We start from the raw sequence: 15,588 nt of genomic DNA on the forward strand, positions 1-15,588 counted from the left end.
TGACATTATTTTGCAAATTGCAAAATGCAAACTGCAAACTATTTTTCAAGTATGAGTCTTGTGTTTGTATATATGATTTTCATGGTCCTTATGTGTTTGAAGAAGTGGTGAAGCCACGTGAGGGCGAGGAGTGGCGGCCGCCGCACCCCTCGCCGGGAAACACCACTGGAGAGCTGGGTTCGTCACTCCCCTCGCGCCTCACCGGAAAACCCCGGTTCATCTTCTCCTCTATTTTTGTTGGGCAATCTGTTTTGCTGCGGGCAGCAGCAGATTGCTGTTTTTTTTTTTTTTTTTTTTTTTAAATCCAGGCCAAAATGACGTCGTTTTGGGCCTGGTAAAAAAATTAAAAATTTTAAAACAAAACGGCGTCGTTTTGTTGCCATGTTTTTTACTCATTTTCTGACATTACGTAGAATGAAGCATCAATTATGTTGGCGTCGATTGCCCCTTTCACAAACAATGATGTCAGATCTGTTTTTAGGACAACAAGCTCAGTTGCCATGGACCCTTGCCTTGGTTGCATCCAGAAGTAGTCCCTATGTAAGAAAATAAAAAGTATTATATATATATGTGTGTGTGTGTGTGTGTGTGTGTGTGTGTGTGTGTGTGTACAAATGTATTAAGTTATGATTAATAATGTAAACTTACATTTTCTCTTGTCTGTAATATTCCTTGAAATTTTCTTTTGTCTCATCTTCAAGTAAATTGTAAGCCCTTGTTGATGCAGGTAGATGATAGCGTTTGTCAAGCTTTTCCTTTATTTGCTTTGGCTTCTTTGGAGGGTTCTTTGCAGGCTTCATTGCTGTTTCTTTAGCAATTGGATTCAAGGGTGATTGAACCTTTGGCTGCTCCTTTCCTTTCTCAATTATTGGTTCCAATGGTTAGCTTTGTGACGGAACAATTGAAGGGCTTTCACTGTCACTCATAGCATAGATGTATTTGGCCTTTTTTTTTGTTTTTTTTTCTAGATGGGGATATGATCATAGTGTGGGTCGACATTTATTTTACGATCATCCCTCTTTCGTATATTTTTTACTAGTGTTCTCTTATTCTTCTTGGCAGTTTCTTTTCCTTGATCTTTAGGATCCTTGCTAGTTGGAGTCTGCATTTGAACATCTTGTTGCTCCTGTGTTGGTTGTTTAAAAGGTATAGCAGCAGGAATCAGCTCATTTGGTTTAGCACAAGGAATACCACCACCAATTTACACAGTCACACATTAAATAGCTATTAAATTACATAATAATGTCATTGTTTCGTAAACATTGTTTATTAAACTTTAAAAAACACAAACTACTTACTGAATGTACAAATTATTAAAAGAGAATCACACTAGTTCGTGTAATATAGTAATATATGTTACTATTTATAGAAATGCTAAGAGAAACTATATATACAACGTGAAATCTAAACTATTCCTAGATCATTATTATGGCACTATTTCTAAAATTGTAAACTATCAATATTTGTAGTCTGACATTATTTTCTGGATTTTGTATTATTACATTATCGATATATCACTATTTATTGAAATGCACTTTTCTTTTAGACTGCAAACATGAACTCTTCGAGAAATTTAGAAACTATTGCTGGATTTGACAATATTTCTGTTTTATATAAATAACACTATTGCTGGATTTGTTGTATTAGAGATTATGCAGGTTTCATTGTTGGTACAAATGCAAAGTTGAATTATTATTGAACTTCAAATTTGAACTATTTTTGTATGATTATAAAGCGACTACTTCTGAAACTTTAAACTGTAAGGATCATTATGTTATGAAACTATAAAGTGCAAAAATATATTGTTTATTGAAATACTTTTATTATTGGTCCTTACCTCAATTTATTCAACTGGAATATCTTTGATTGCTTTGTGGATTTTGGTTAAGTCCCATCTTCCAATGGCAGGAACCATGTTTTCTCGTCCACTTATTGTCTCCACCAAATTGGTGTGAAGACAAATCCAATAATGCATGAAATAAGAACTTTGAATTACTTTCTTGTGTATTTTATAAGACGAAATTCATGTTTTTAAAATATTGTTCTTATTTCTTACCAAAAAAAGGGTAGTACATCCGCTTGTTGTTGCTGATTCTTTTCCATTTTTCCTCTTTTTCTTTGATTTGTTAATCATCTTGAACAAGTAGTCCCTCACTTCTTTTGCCCAGTTGTATTTGCTGATTTGGTCCAACGCCCCACAAATTGTTATGAAGCTCCACGTGATATATGTTTCGGAGGTTGCAAATAAGAGGGATTGTAGGACATGCACACATATGATTGAAGCAATAGCTTTTGCCCCTTCAGGAGTTTCATCTTGGATTGATTTTTGGTATGCTTCAATTTTCACTATTTTTTGGTTTGCAAAATATGTTTTGACAAAGTTGTCCTTCATGTTTTTTGTGGATTTGTCTGTGTTTGGTAGTTCAACTCCTTGGTTGTTCAAACCAAATATTTGAGCAACATCTTCACTCGTTAGTCCTCTTGGCTCATGATCTCCGAATTTGAACTTTTGTTGCTAGGAGTCAGCATTGTATAATCTTGATCAAATCCATATCAGACTTCTTTTTTTTCTCCGTTGCAACGATTTCATCATCCATGTAGAACTTGATCAGACTCCAAAATGGTGTCTTGCCCAAATGATTGCAGACATCATGGCGTTGTTGAAGCATTGGCTTGTACAATTGCATTGAATTTGCAAACCCAAAAACATTGCATCTGTATTGCACATAAGATGTTGAAGGTCTTTTATTCTTTTTCTTATTTGGACTCTTTTTAGCGAAAGTCTTCATTCTTGGTTTCTTGGCTCCATCCATCTGTAAGAATAAACATAGTTTAATTATTACTACTATTTTTGTACCTATATCAAAATATGCCACAATTTTTTTATTATGAAAGTGGACTATGAAAACACACTAATTCTGAATTCACATCAAAATAGGTTACATTGTTCATCAAATAGAACAAAAATAAAACTACGTTGTTTCTTAAATTAGAACAAAAGTACACTAAAGTACTTTGTGATACTGAACTAAAAAAAGTAAACTATTTAATGATCTATATTTGTATAAACCACACTATTTATCAAAGTGAACCAGAAAACTACACTTTTTTACCAAAGCAAACTAAACTATTTATCAAACTGAACTATTTATCAAAGTGAACTAGAAAACCACACATTTTTACCAAAGCAAACTGAACTACAAAACCACATTTTTTTACCAAAGCAAACTGAACTGTTTATCAAAGTGAACTAGAAAACCACACATATTTACCAAAGAAAATTGAACCATTTAGCAAACTGAACTAGAAAACCACATTTTTTTCTATTTATCAAAGTGAACTAGAAAACCACACATTTTTACCAAAGCAAACTGAACCATTTAGCAAACTGAACTAGAAAACCACATTTTTTTACCAAAGCAAACTGAACTATTTATCAAAACGAACTAGAAAACCACATTTTTTTTTACCAAAGCAACCTAAACTATTTATCAAGTTGAACTAGAAATCCACACTTTTTTACCAAAGCAACCTGAACTATTTATCAAACTGAACTAGAAAACCACACTTTTTTACTAAGGCAAACTGAACTATTTATTAAAACGAACTAGAAAACCACACTTTTTTTTACCAAAGCAACTTGAATTATTTATCAAACTGAACTAGAAAACCACAATTTTTTTACCAAAGCAACCTAACTATTTAGCAAAGTGAACTAGAAAACCACACTTTTTTACCAAAGCAAATTGAACTATGTATCAAAATGAACTAGAAAACCACACTTTTTTACCAAAGCAACCTGAACTATTTGGCAAAGTGAACTAGAAAACCACACTCTTTTACCAATGCAAACTGAACTATGTATCAAAGTGAACTAGAAAACCACACTCTTTTACCAAAACCACACTCTTTTACCAAAGCAAACTGAACTATGTATCAAAGTGAACTAGAAAACCACACTTTTTACCAAAGCAACCTGAACCTGAACTATTTAGCAAAGTGAACTAGAAAACCACACTTTTTTACCAAAGCAACCTGAACTATTTATCAAAGTGAAATATTTATCAAATTGAACTAGAAAACCACACTTTTTTTTTACTAGAAAACTGAACTATTTATTGATTTATATCTGAACAGATCACAACTAGAAAACCACATTGATTCTGGATGCACAACAACATGGCCACACTAGTTATCAATCAAAATAACTCAAAGTACTTACGAAACTTAACTAAAAATACTGAAGTATTGATGGATTTACATTGGAATAGGGCATGCTATTTAAGAAAATGAACTAAAACACCACATTAATTCTGGATCCATACTATTTATCAGACAGAAACAAAAAAAACTACACTATTTATCAAACTATACTATTTGTTGAATCTACAAATTATTAATAAAGAATCACACTAGTTCGTGTAATATCGTAATATATGTGTATACTAGTTCGTGAATGCATCCCAGATTTTACTATTTCCATACATTTCAATTCTATTTACAAATGAAGCAAATTGTAAACTATTTCGTAAACACTGTTTATTAAACTTAAAATTGTGAATTATTTCGTAAACACTATTTATTAAACTAAAACACCACCAGAATAGAATGTTGATTATATTTAAGTAATTTAAGCAAAGCAACCAACATATGAGGGCAAGAAAATACTATTTAAAGGTTATAAGAAAACGAGCAGCTATCAAAGTGAAGTAAAAATATACCATTTTGCAGAAACATTGCTCATTCAATGAATTCGAAGCATGCAAACTTACATATTACTATGAAATCACCGAGAATATCCAAAATTTTGTGGTACGTATCTCTGTTTCTGATCTGTTGCTTTTATTTTTCAATTTTTTTTTTGTGCGTTTTCGTTTGGATGCAAATCAGAATACTCTGAACTGGAAACATAATTCATTTTTTAGAATCTCAAACATGCAAATGAACATATTTAGTAAATTAAAGTAATAAATCATCAAGAATATTAGAATTTATAGGTTCGTACCTGTGTTTGTCCGATTTCGACTCTGAAAATATACAGCTCTAATGTTTTCAGTTTTTCGTCTTCACATGGAGTTTTTGGGTTGAGAAATTTTGGATTTGATGTGTAGATTATTGTTTGAAAACTTGAATCGAACTTGAAAACGCTTTGAGATCTTGACGTTTCGAGGAATGGATGTTTTGATTTTTTTGTACGGTGTGAAGGGGTTGGTGAAAATTAATGGCGTTGGAGGGATGATGAATTTTAGTAACTGCAACTTTGGCTAACGGGACTGGGTTAGGCTTCATTAGGGGCAATTTTGGAATATTAATTGTCATGTGGTTTGGGCTTTTTGTTGAGCCCGTGTGTTTTAGTTTTTGTAGGGCATGAGATAAAAGTTTTGTGTCCTTATGATTAAAATTTAAGCCCTTTTTTATTAAATAATAGTTTATGGTGGTTTTTCATTAAAAAAAAGTTAGCCCAAGCTCTTTTCGTTAAAGCTTCAAAACACCCCCCCCCCCCCAGAAAATGCCCAATATGAAATAAACACAGCTGAAAAAATTCATAATTAAAAATATAGGCAGGCACTGACTCGAAACCATGCACAGGTAGATAACAAAAACAACACTTGCCAAATCGGCTATGACAACTTTGCTTAATGTGCTCATGTTTATATTATATATGTAGTATATTACAAAGGTTATTCAATTTAGGGGCCTCGTGCGGTCGCACTCCTCGCACACCCTCAAGGCTGGCCTTGATGAACATAAGTACTTTGTTATACTATGGATTTAAAGTATTGTTTTTAATATATGTAATATTTATTATAAACTTATTATATTTGAATCAACGTATCCTTGTTTTTTGAGATTCGTTGTGTCCCGTGTCCATATGTCTGTGCAACATAGCTTGGAACTCTTTTTGATGTTTGGGAATGCGATAGATGTGCGGATAATATGGGAATGAATGAAGGTGAACTTTTGATGAATTGGATACATGACCTACTGAGGGGGATCTTGAAGCACTACACATGACATTGCATGGAAGACCAAAATGAAGGGATTTTCTCATTTGATAATATATATTTTCTTTTGAAGACACCCCTTTTATAAGACACTCTCCCATTTGAATTTTTTGTTTTGATTTGGGGAAAGGACAAAAAAGAAGATAATTGGAACATGGTCCATTAGAGTAAGTAAAGTCACTACCACTCAATTAGGACCAAAGCAACATTAAATTAAAAAACACCACTAGAATTGGATGATTGGAAAATGATTTTTCAAAGGCCATTTGAGAGAATTGGGAGAACCTTTGAAATCACAATGAAAGATTATCCAAGGCTAATCGAAATATTACTAACAATGTATGATATATAAGCGGTGCATACAGAGAGCAAATGAGGTTATTTGATAAGATAATTGCCTATACAAAAACATGCACAAAGACTAGACAAAATAATCAACTCTTGGAAGCAATGCTATACAACCAATTCAAATCATATCACAAAGACCAATAGACCGTTGAAGATCCTTATACTTTCAATTATCTAGGGCATTAGTGAAGATGTTAGATAGCTATTTTTCAGTTGGCACAAAGGTTAAGGTAAGAATTTTACCTTCTACAAGATCTCTAATGAAATGATGCCTTATATCAGTATGTTTGGTTCTTGAATGTTGGATAGGGTACTTGGAAATATCAATAGCACTCATGTTGTCACAATAAATAAGAAAGGTGGATTGAGAGATATAATAGTCACTGAAAATTTGCTTCATCCACAATAGTTGAGTGTAATAACTTTTAGTAGCAACATATTCAACCTCAGTTGTGGACAAGGAGACATTGTTTTACATCTTGATGTGCCAAGCTACCAGATTGTTCCCAACATAGAAAGCTCATCCAGAAGTATTATTTCGATGATCAATGCACCCAACCCAATCGGTGTCACTATATCCAACCAAGTTGTATTAGTGTCTTGCATTTATTGTAGTCCAAAGTAAGTTGTTCCACCCACATATTTGATAATCCTTTTAACTGCCAACATGTGAGACTCTTTAGGACAACTTTGAAACTAAGCACACACCCTAACTATAAAGGCAATATACACAGTTTAGTCAACATCCTTGCCACTGGAGTCCTTGTGGATTTTGGCACAAGTACTCATTGGTGATCTAGCAGCTTTTGATCATTCAAGACCAAATTTCTTCACTAAATTCTTGGCATATTTGGCTTGAGAGATGAAAATGCCATCCTTTCCTTGTTTGACTTGAAGTCCAAGAAAGTAGTTTAGTTCACCAACAAGGCTCATTTCAAACTCACTGGTCATCATTTCAATGAACTGTTTCACAAGAGAATCAGAGTTAGAGCCAGCAACAATATCATCAACATATACTTGAGTAATCACAACATGAAACTTCACCTTCTTTACAAATTGTGTATTGTTAATTAAGCACGAGGGGCTTGTTTAAGACGTTAGAAAGCCTTCCTCAGTTTGTACACCCCACCTGGCTTGTGAAGATCTTCAAAGCCCTTAAGTTGTTTAACGTAGATTGCTTTATTAAGATATCCATTAAGGAATGTGGTTTTGACATCCATTTTGAAAAAGCTTGAACTTTAAATGGCATGCAATAGCACAAAGAAGTTTGACAGAAGGTTTCATCAAAATCAACACTTTCAAGTTGAGGGTAGCTTTGAGCAATAAACCTGAACTTATTTCTGATCACATTTCCTGACTCATCAAACTTGTTCTTGTAAATCCATTTTGTGCTAATAACATTAGTGTTCGATGGATGATCAACAAGGGACCATACTTCATTCCTTTCAAATTGATTCAACTCTTCCTACATGGCTAAGATCAATTCTTCATCAGTTAGAACATCTTTGATATTCTTAGGCTCACTCTGGAAGACAAAGAAAACATTTACAACTTCATTAGCTATTTATCTTCGAGTTCTAATGCCTTGTTAATTAGACCCATAATTTTCTGATGACCTCTGGCCCACTTTAGTTTGTCCTTGAGTAGGACACGAAGGTCTTGATCAGTGCTTGATTCAATCTCATTGTCACTTTCTGACACCACACTTGACTCACAAGAAGCATTACCATTATCCTTAGAAGAGGGAAGTAACACATCATCATTTTCAGTTGCCAACGAGGGAAGGACATCAATGTCATCAATCTTGACATTTATGGACTCCATGATGCTTTTTGTTCTCAAATTGTAAACCTTATAAGCTCGACTTATGTTGGAGTACCCCAAGAAGGTTCATTCATCACTCTTAGTATCAAACTTTGCTAGATGTTCACAATCATGTAGAATGTAGCAAACACTCCCAAAGACTTTAAAATACTCTACCATTGGCTTCTTACCCCGCTAGAGTTCATAAGGTGTCACATTAGTGCCATGATGGAGATATACCCAATTTGAGATATAGCAAGCGGTGTTCATGACCTCGGCCCAAAAATGCTTTGCCAAGTTTTTGCTGTTAAGTAACACCTAGTCATCTTTATCAAAACATGAATTTTCTTTTCCACTACACCATTTTGTTGAGGGGTGATTGGAGTAGAAATCAGTCAGCCTATATGGGCTGTCTTAATTTGTGTGCCTATACAGCTGGAAATCAGTGCGCAAAACCGACTAGATAATTAAACTAGACAAAATGCAACACAAATACAGATATGAAATGCACAAGCATGAACAAACCTTTTGAGGTGAAATGTGCCAATTCTTGAACATTTCGTCTAGCAGCAACAACCCATAACAAAGTATATCCTAAAGCTAGATTTAGGGTGTGTGAGGTTCAATTACAATATTTGACAAGGAAAGCCAAACACTTAAGACTAGAATTTACCAAATACAAACAAGGATTGGTGTGGGTTTACTTATTAAATTGGGTATTGTTATAGCTTTTTCATTAACGTATGCATTTTTTGGTCTTTTGGTTTAAGGTTAAAACAGTATTTTAAATTTCATTAAAATTTGGGTGAACTTAACTTAAAGTTGGGAGCCAATAAAGTTACCCATAAAATTAAGAGAGGAAAAATAAACCTGTACATAATGTACGACCTGGCAAGAGGAGAATAGTAAAGTAATTGCTTTGCAATTGGTGGATTTGTGGAGCTAAAAATAATCCCAAAAATCTTAGAGGTAACATGTAGATTTTTGGACAAGAAAGACGATATTACCCTTGTTAGATGTGCGCAGTACACCCAAATTCACTCATTGATTTCATAAGGTAACTCCTAAATCCCCTATTTAGTTTAGAATAATGTCCATAGCAATTTCAAGATATTATTTCACATAATATCTTGAATTACTCCACCCAATTTCACCAAATATGGCCTGCCATTCCCAACTCTAATGGCCACCACCCTCCTATAATACTCCACTTATCCCACTAAAATGTTAAGCCATTTGCAACTCACAAGCTCCTAAAATTATATTCTTTTCATAATACTAACCTTGGCATTGGAGATTCTTCAGTCAAAAACCCCCCTTCATCATAGGCGCGTGAGGCTTTTGGCCTTAATTGAAGGTGTTGTTATTTTGCAGGTGCATTTTCATTAAAGCAAGAGATGACAAAAATTTGCATCCACGAATTGGTGCTTTCATTGAGAGTTTGGTTCAAACGCTCGAAGAAGACTCTCGCATTCCACATTTCCATTTTCTTCGTTTAAACGCCAATGCAGCATGCCAGTGCAGCACCGTGCCTATGCGCCCTGCACATAGCTCAGCCTACTACCATGGCTTAACTTACTCCCATCGCCCAGCAGATGACCCAAGTTGGTCCAAGACCGGTTTAATTGTCTCGGTTTCAAATTCCTGGACCGACGCTTTCTATAAATTTGATCTTTCTTGGCTCGAATCTCGCACCTGAAGTCTATTACACTTCTACCACTCATGAAGGTGCATACCTTCCAAGCTCTTCCACCCCAAATAGGGAACAACATCTATCCCGACAAGGTCGTAGAGTTGAAGCGCCCTAGTGTAGCAAATGACCTTGGTGAATCAGCTCTTGCAGCGCACTAAAATGCAGCATGCCCCAAACGAGGTGTCCCAAAGTAAGATAAAGGTAGACGACATTCCTCTCCAATGACGTCCCAATAAGTAGTCCCTTGGCCAGCTACAAACTGAGCTTTTTGGTAGTGTACACACCCACCTGGGCTCTTGAGATACTGAAGACTCTCGTTTAAGTGCTAAGAGAAGCATGCATTCTCGACTAAGCCCACATGCAGACATACATACACTCATTGTTGGGGCCACACTCTAATAATCAGCATGTACAAGATTGCAAGTGAAATGTTCATTCGCGACTTAGCCTGCAAGAAGCATCCCCCACCTCACATCGGAGCAGGCAACACAACGGATGGCGAAAAATAGTCACTCAATCTGGCTCAAGTTCAACTAGTAACCTATGTTTAGCGAGACCACAGACAGCCCAGTCGCCTACCAAAAACAAACCCCATGCACTGCAACCACAACATTAATGAGTCGAGCGCAGATAAAGGCAACCTAGAGCAATAGGTCACGACCGAGGGCAGCTGAAAGTTTCACTGTAGCTGCCCCGGCAGAGGCAAATTCAAAAGGAAGTAGAAACACTCCTAACTTAGTAGCTGCACGGATTCTAGCGCATTGGAACCATTGACGAAGCTCAACCCTGCCAAGCACATATCCAAAGAAGATTCGAGTGATTCTGGATATGAAGTGCCACACTACTTCGAAAGAGGTACAATGTCTAACCAGATGAGCAGCTGCACTTAACCGTTTCTTCTAGCAATCTACCGACTGATGTAAGATTTTTTTTCAGGCAATCCTGAAGGAATAACAACTATTTCGCCTTGTGATCCATTAACTGATGTAAGCCTAAATCACACTCAACCCTTTTCGTTTTTGATCCACCGACCGATGTAAGCCTTTTTTTTAGGCAATCGTGAAGGAGCAGCAAGACAAATAGGACGACAAGTGCGAGAAAGCATTCTAGGACTTGAAGAAGTACTTGACATCACATTTCTACTATCCAATCCAAAAGCAGTGCATGACTTATTTACATGCTTGGCCATATCTGAAGCAGCATTAAACTTTGCCCCTCATACGAGAAAAGCTAGGGGCCCGACTACCTTATTCCCCAAATTGGTGTTTTTAGTAAGCTCTACCTGATAAAAGAAGAGCTGAAGGCCCATTGCCTGTATTCCACAATTCAAAAGCTCTCATCGAAGCTGACTTTAACTTTGGTCATTACAACCCGAAAGCTCAAGTTATACCTTCAGACGCACGCAGTCATCATCATTTCGAACTATCTTGCCTAACCCAAACACACTACGATAAAGGCACAGACACTGGCGGACATTAAGTTTATTCCGACGAACGTAACAACTGAGCCCAAAGGCGCGCTAAGGGTAAATGAACACTAAAGGACACAACAACCCAATTTGTAGGAGAGTTCCTCCAATCACTAGGCATTGGAATAAGGTATTGTTCTCGTCACCCCAAATGATTCTACATATGAGCAACCCAGCATTAGCAGTTAAGCACCGCCTTCTGCTGCATACAACTTGGACCTAAAGGGGCCACATACCAGCAGTTGAGAACCACATCTTGTTGTGCATCATACAGCCCTAAATGACCTATGCTCGATAACTCGAACCTACATTGGCCCAATACCGATAGTTGACTAATGCCTTCAGCTACGTGTAACATGGCCCCAACTTTGCTGCTCCCTACTGCGCCTATCTTCCACCACATCTTCTAGCCATGATAATCATACTTTATGACTCCCAGCCACACCGACTTAAGCTCTGTAGCTATTCGCTGCACTGATTATATCTACGACTTTTTAGACTTCAAAGTGTCCAACGACAGAGCAAGATACAAAGCTTTACCAGTAGCCCTAAGCTAGCGAAAGACTTATCAGTGAAAAAGCTCGCAATCTATTTAGATTCTCAGTGAAGCACCAATCAAGTGTTGAGGAGCACATGACAAGACATCCAGAGATGATACAATACTTGGAAAATGTACAAGAGCAACTTGCGATGTTTCAAACTTACACCCTCACTCAGGTTCCATAAGCAGTAAATGTTCACGCAAATGCACTAACAGGCCTAGGCTCTGCCTTTGATCATCAATTGAGGTCGAAACACTTCCTTGAAAAATCAACAAGCACTTGTGCCGATTCCTTCAAGACTTTGTTACAAGCTCAGAACTTGTAACGACATTCATTTCAAGATCAAGTCTTCAAGACCCTTTAATCAACAAAATCTTGCATCAACATCACCCTTTGCCGCACCTAGAGGTGAAGACCATCCACACATCATTTCAAGCTCAAAATTTGAAGTAATCGTTCAATCGTTCGTCCGAGATCAAGTCATCACGATCGTTGGATTAACAATCAACAACCTACGCATCTACATAAAATTTGAAGACTGAATCAGAGGAAAATTGTAAACAGAGATTGTAACCTACAAATTCAAATCAATACAAATCTACTTTGTACACATGTTCTCGTTTCATTCAATGGAGGATTTTCGTGTTTACAAATTTGGCACACCTAGTGGACATCTCTACCTCTCATCTCTGTCTTCAAATCCACAAGAAACATACATGGCATCAAGAAAGGATCAAGCTATTCCCGTAACCAATGCAAAGAACAAGAACATCCTTGTTGCAAGTGGTGGCACTTTGGGTGTCACAACCCAAAGCAAGGCAAGAGCTCTTTTTGTCGTGCCTTCCACCCCTACATTAACTCTACTGAAGGAGCAAGACACCCAAGGCACGAGCCTGTGATCACCTTAGCTTCGCTGAGAAGGGAGGAAATCCCTAGAAGGTACTCCAAGTCTTTGACTTCTGAGGCCGACATATCTCGTAGCTAAGCAAGTCATGACTATTGGTGCGACTTCCATTGAGGAGTAGTTGGCTCAAATAAATGAAGCAATTGCAAGGCTAACAAGGACCATGAAGGAAAATGACATGCAAATTGGCACACTCGTCAATTGACTAGAGGCGCAACATGATGAAAAAGCTGACCACGACTTAAGGATTGACCTACGAAAGAAGGAAATTGAAATGAGGAACCTTTGATAGAAAGGATGAACTTGTCGTCGACTACATCAACAAATAGCATTCATTGAGTCTAGATTGCAAAGATTGGCTTCTAAAACCTTCGTCATCGAGATGTGTGTTCAAGGCATGCATTGATGGTTACATTACATCCTCTAACGCATAAAACCAAAAACATTTGAGGAGTTGCCAACTCGATCCCACGACATGGAGCAAAGTATCACCAATCATGGGAAAAATGAGCCAATCACCGACTTCAAGAAGGACAAGGTGTTTACTCTGAAGGTGGACAACACTAGGAAGAAGCCCGCTAAGGAAGCTTTTACCATTAACGCTACCCTGATTAAGACCTCCTCAGGGCCCGTCAAAGTCTCATCCGAGAACAAAGCAAAGGAGATAAAGAGAGGTGAGCCTTCTCGCACTGAAGATAGGTACAAAAACACCTTGAGGGAACTGAAGCAGATAGCGTACCCTTTTCCAGATCTCTGACGTGGCTATAATGCTAGACAACCTATTATAGAAGAAAGTAATCGAGCTGCTTGAATGCAAGCACCTCAAAGAGATGATCACGTTAACGATCCTAGGTACTGCAAATACCATCGTATTGTGAGTCATCCAGTTGGCAAATGCTTCGTCTTCAAGGAGCTCATCATGAAGTTGGCACAACAAAGGCGAATTGAGCTTGAGCTTGAAGACACGGCTGCAACTCACACTACCACGATTGTGTTTGGATCTTTTGACCCTATGCTTCTCCAAGTGACGCATGCCCATTCCTGTCCATGCTCAAGTTGCATGACATCTTTTGCACAACCATCGCTGGGGGCAAATGACCAAGGTGCACCTACCGATGATGAAGAAGGGTGGACGTTAGTGACCTACAAAAAGACAATGAGGCTAAGACAACAAGCCATACGGCCAAAGGTGGAGCAAGGGAGAAAGCACCGCCGTTGTAACAATAGGAAGCCCAAAAAAAACGTAAGAGCTATTAAGCCAACATACGTTGGGGAACCTATAGAGTAAGAGCCACAAATTCCTGTCTCCTTGCATGAGTACTTCTCGAACGACTTTTTCCAACAGTACACTGCCGCTGCTTGTCACATGGTTGAAGTGGAGATAGAAGAGCCCTTAAAAGGCAAAGTTATCGCCGTTGAGGAAGAGAAGATCCTCACGCTCAAAAAAATCATATCGGCACACTTTAGCATCGAGGAAGCACTACGATTGCCCAAGGAAATGCGAAAAGCAATAATCGCAGTCTTGGCGAATCCCGACGACCATGAAGTGCAAGAAAGCAAGGATGAAGGCTTGAAGCTTTGGCTACATGAATATGCCACATGTTGTGCTGCCTATGACTCATTCAACTTCATTGACGAAGACTTGCTACTAGGGTCAAAGCCTCACAATCGTCCTTTCTTCGTCTCTGAGTATGTAAGGGAGTACAAAGTCAACCGTACGCTTGTGGATGGTGGATCAGCCACAAACATTATTCCGAAGTCAACAATGACCACAATCGGAAGCAAAGTGGATGAACTATCCCAAAGCCGCCTCCTAATCCAATGTTTTAACCAAAGAGGACAAAGAGCAATAGGCATGATCCAAGTGGAGATGACCATTGGCAAACTCAAATCAAGCACACTATTCCACATGATTGATGCAAGAACTTCCTACAGCTTGCTCTGAGGAAAGCCTTGGATCCACGAGAATGGAGTAGTGTCGTCCACCCTTCATTAATGCTTAAAGTTCTACCGAGAAGGAGTAAATGTGATATAAGGCGACACCAAGCCCTTCACCGAAGCTGAATCACACTTCACGGATGCCAAGTTCTACATAAATAAAGACATGGTGCCTGAAGCTCTTCCAAAATAAATCAAATCTACAGGGAAAACCGCACCTGAGAAACAAGAGTGGCAAGCCGTGCCCAAGAAACAAGAAGGGGTAGTCGTGCCATCTTCAAACAAAAACAATAATGAGCCTGCTAAGCCCACAACAATCAAAAGGAGTGTGATGCCCTCAAAAAGACCAAACACACTCGTGTTTCGATACATCCTAATGTTAAGAAGAAAGAATGGGCAATGCCCACTTGAAATTGGAGCAAGCAAAGCCGACACACAACTGCATAAGGAGGATGTAAAGTTGCTTAAGACAGATACCTCTGAGACAGCTTGGCAATGCTAAAGTTTCAAAACCACCACAAGGTTTTGTAAAACCCCTGTCAAAAGCTGGGTACGATTTCGCCTCTTATTCAAATCTTGGAAAGAATAATGCAAACATCGTCAACGACAAGGAATGTGACATCATCAAGACTCAAAAGAAGTTGAAGAAGCATGGTTACAGAGTTGACAACAACAAAGTTGGACTTAGCTCCACACCAAATACGCTCGTGAAGATTTCAAGAAAAGCAAAAAACGCTAGCGCTCAACACATCAGCGTAACCGTTGAACAAAATCAAGAGGAGCCTAATTTCACCCCTGAATGTTAGTCTTTGATAGACTGAATCGTTCAAAACCCAGGATTTCGGCACTTGATCGCATTGGTGGTTAAGATCGAACTTTCATCTTCA

The sequence above is a fragment of the Pyrus communis genome, chromosome 7 (assembly GCF_963583255.1).
Source record: "Pyrus communis chromosome 7, drPyrComm1.1, whole genome shotgun sequence".
NCBI lineage: Eukaryota > Viridiplantae > Streptophyta > Magnoliopsida > Rosales > Rosaceae > Pyrus > Pyrus communis.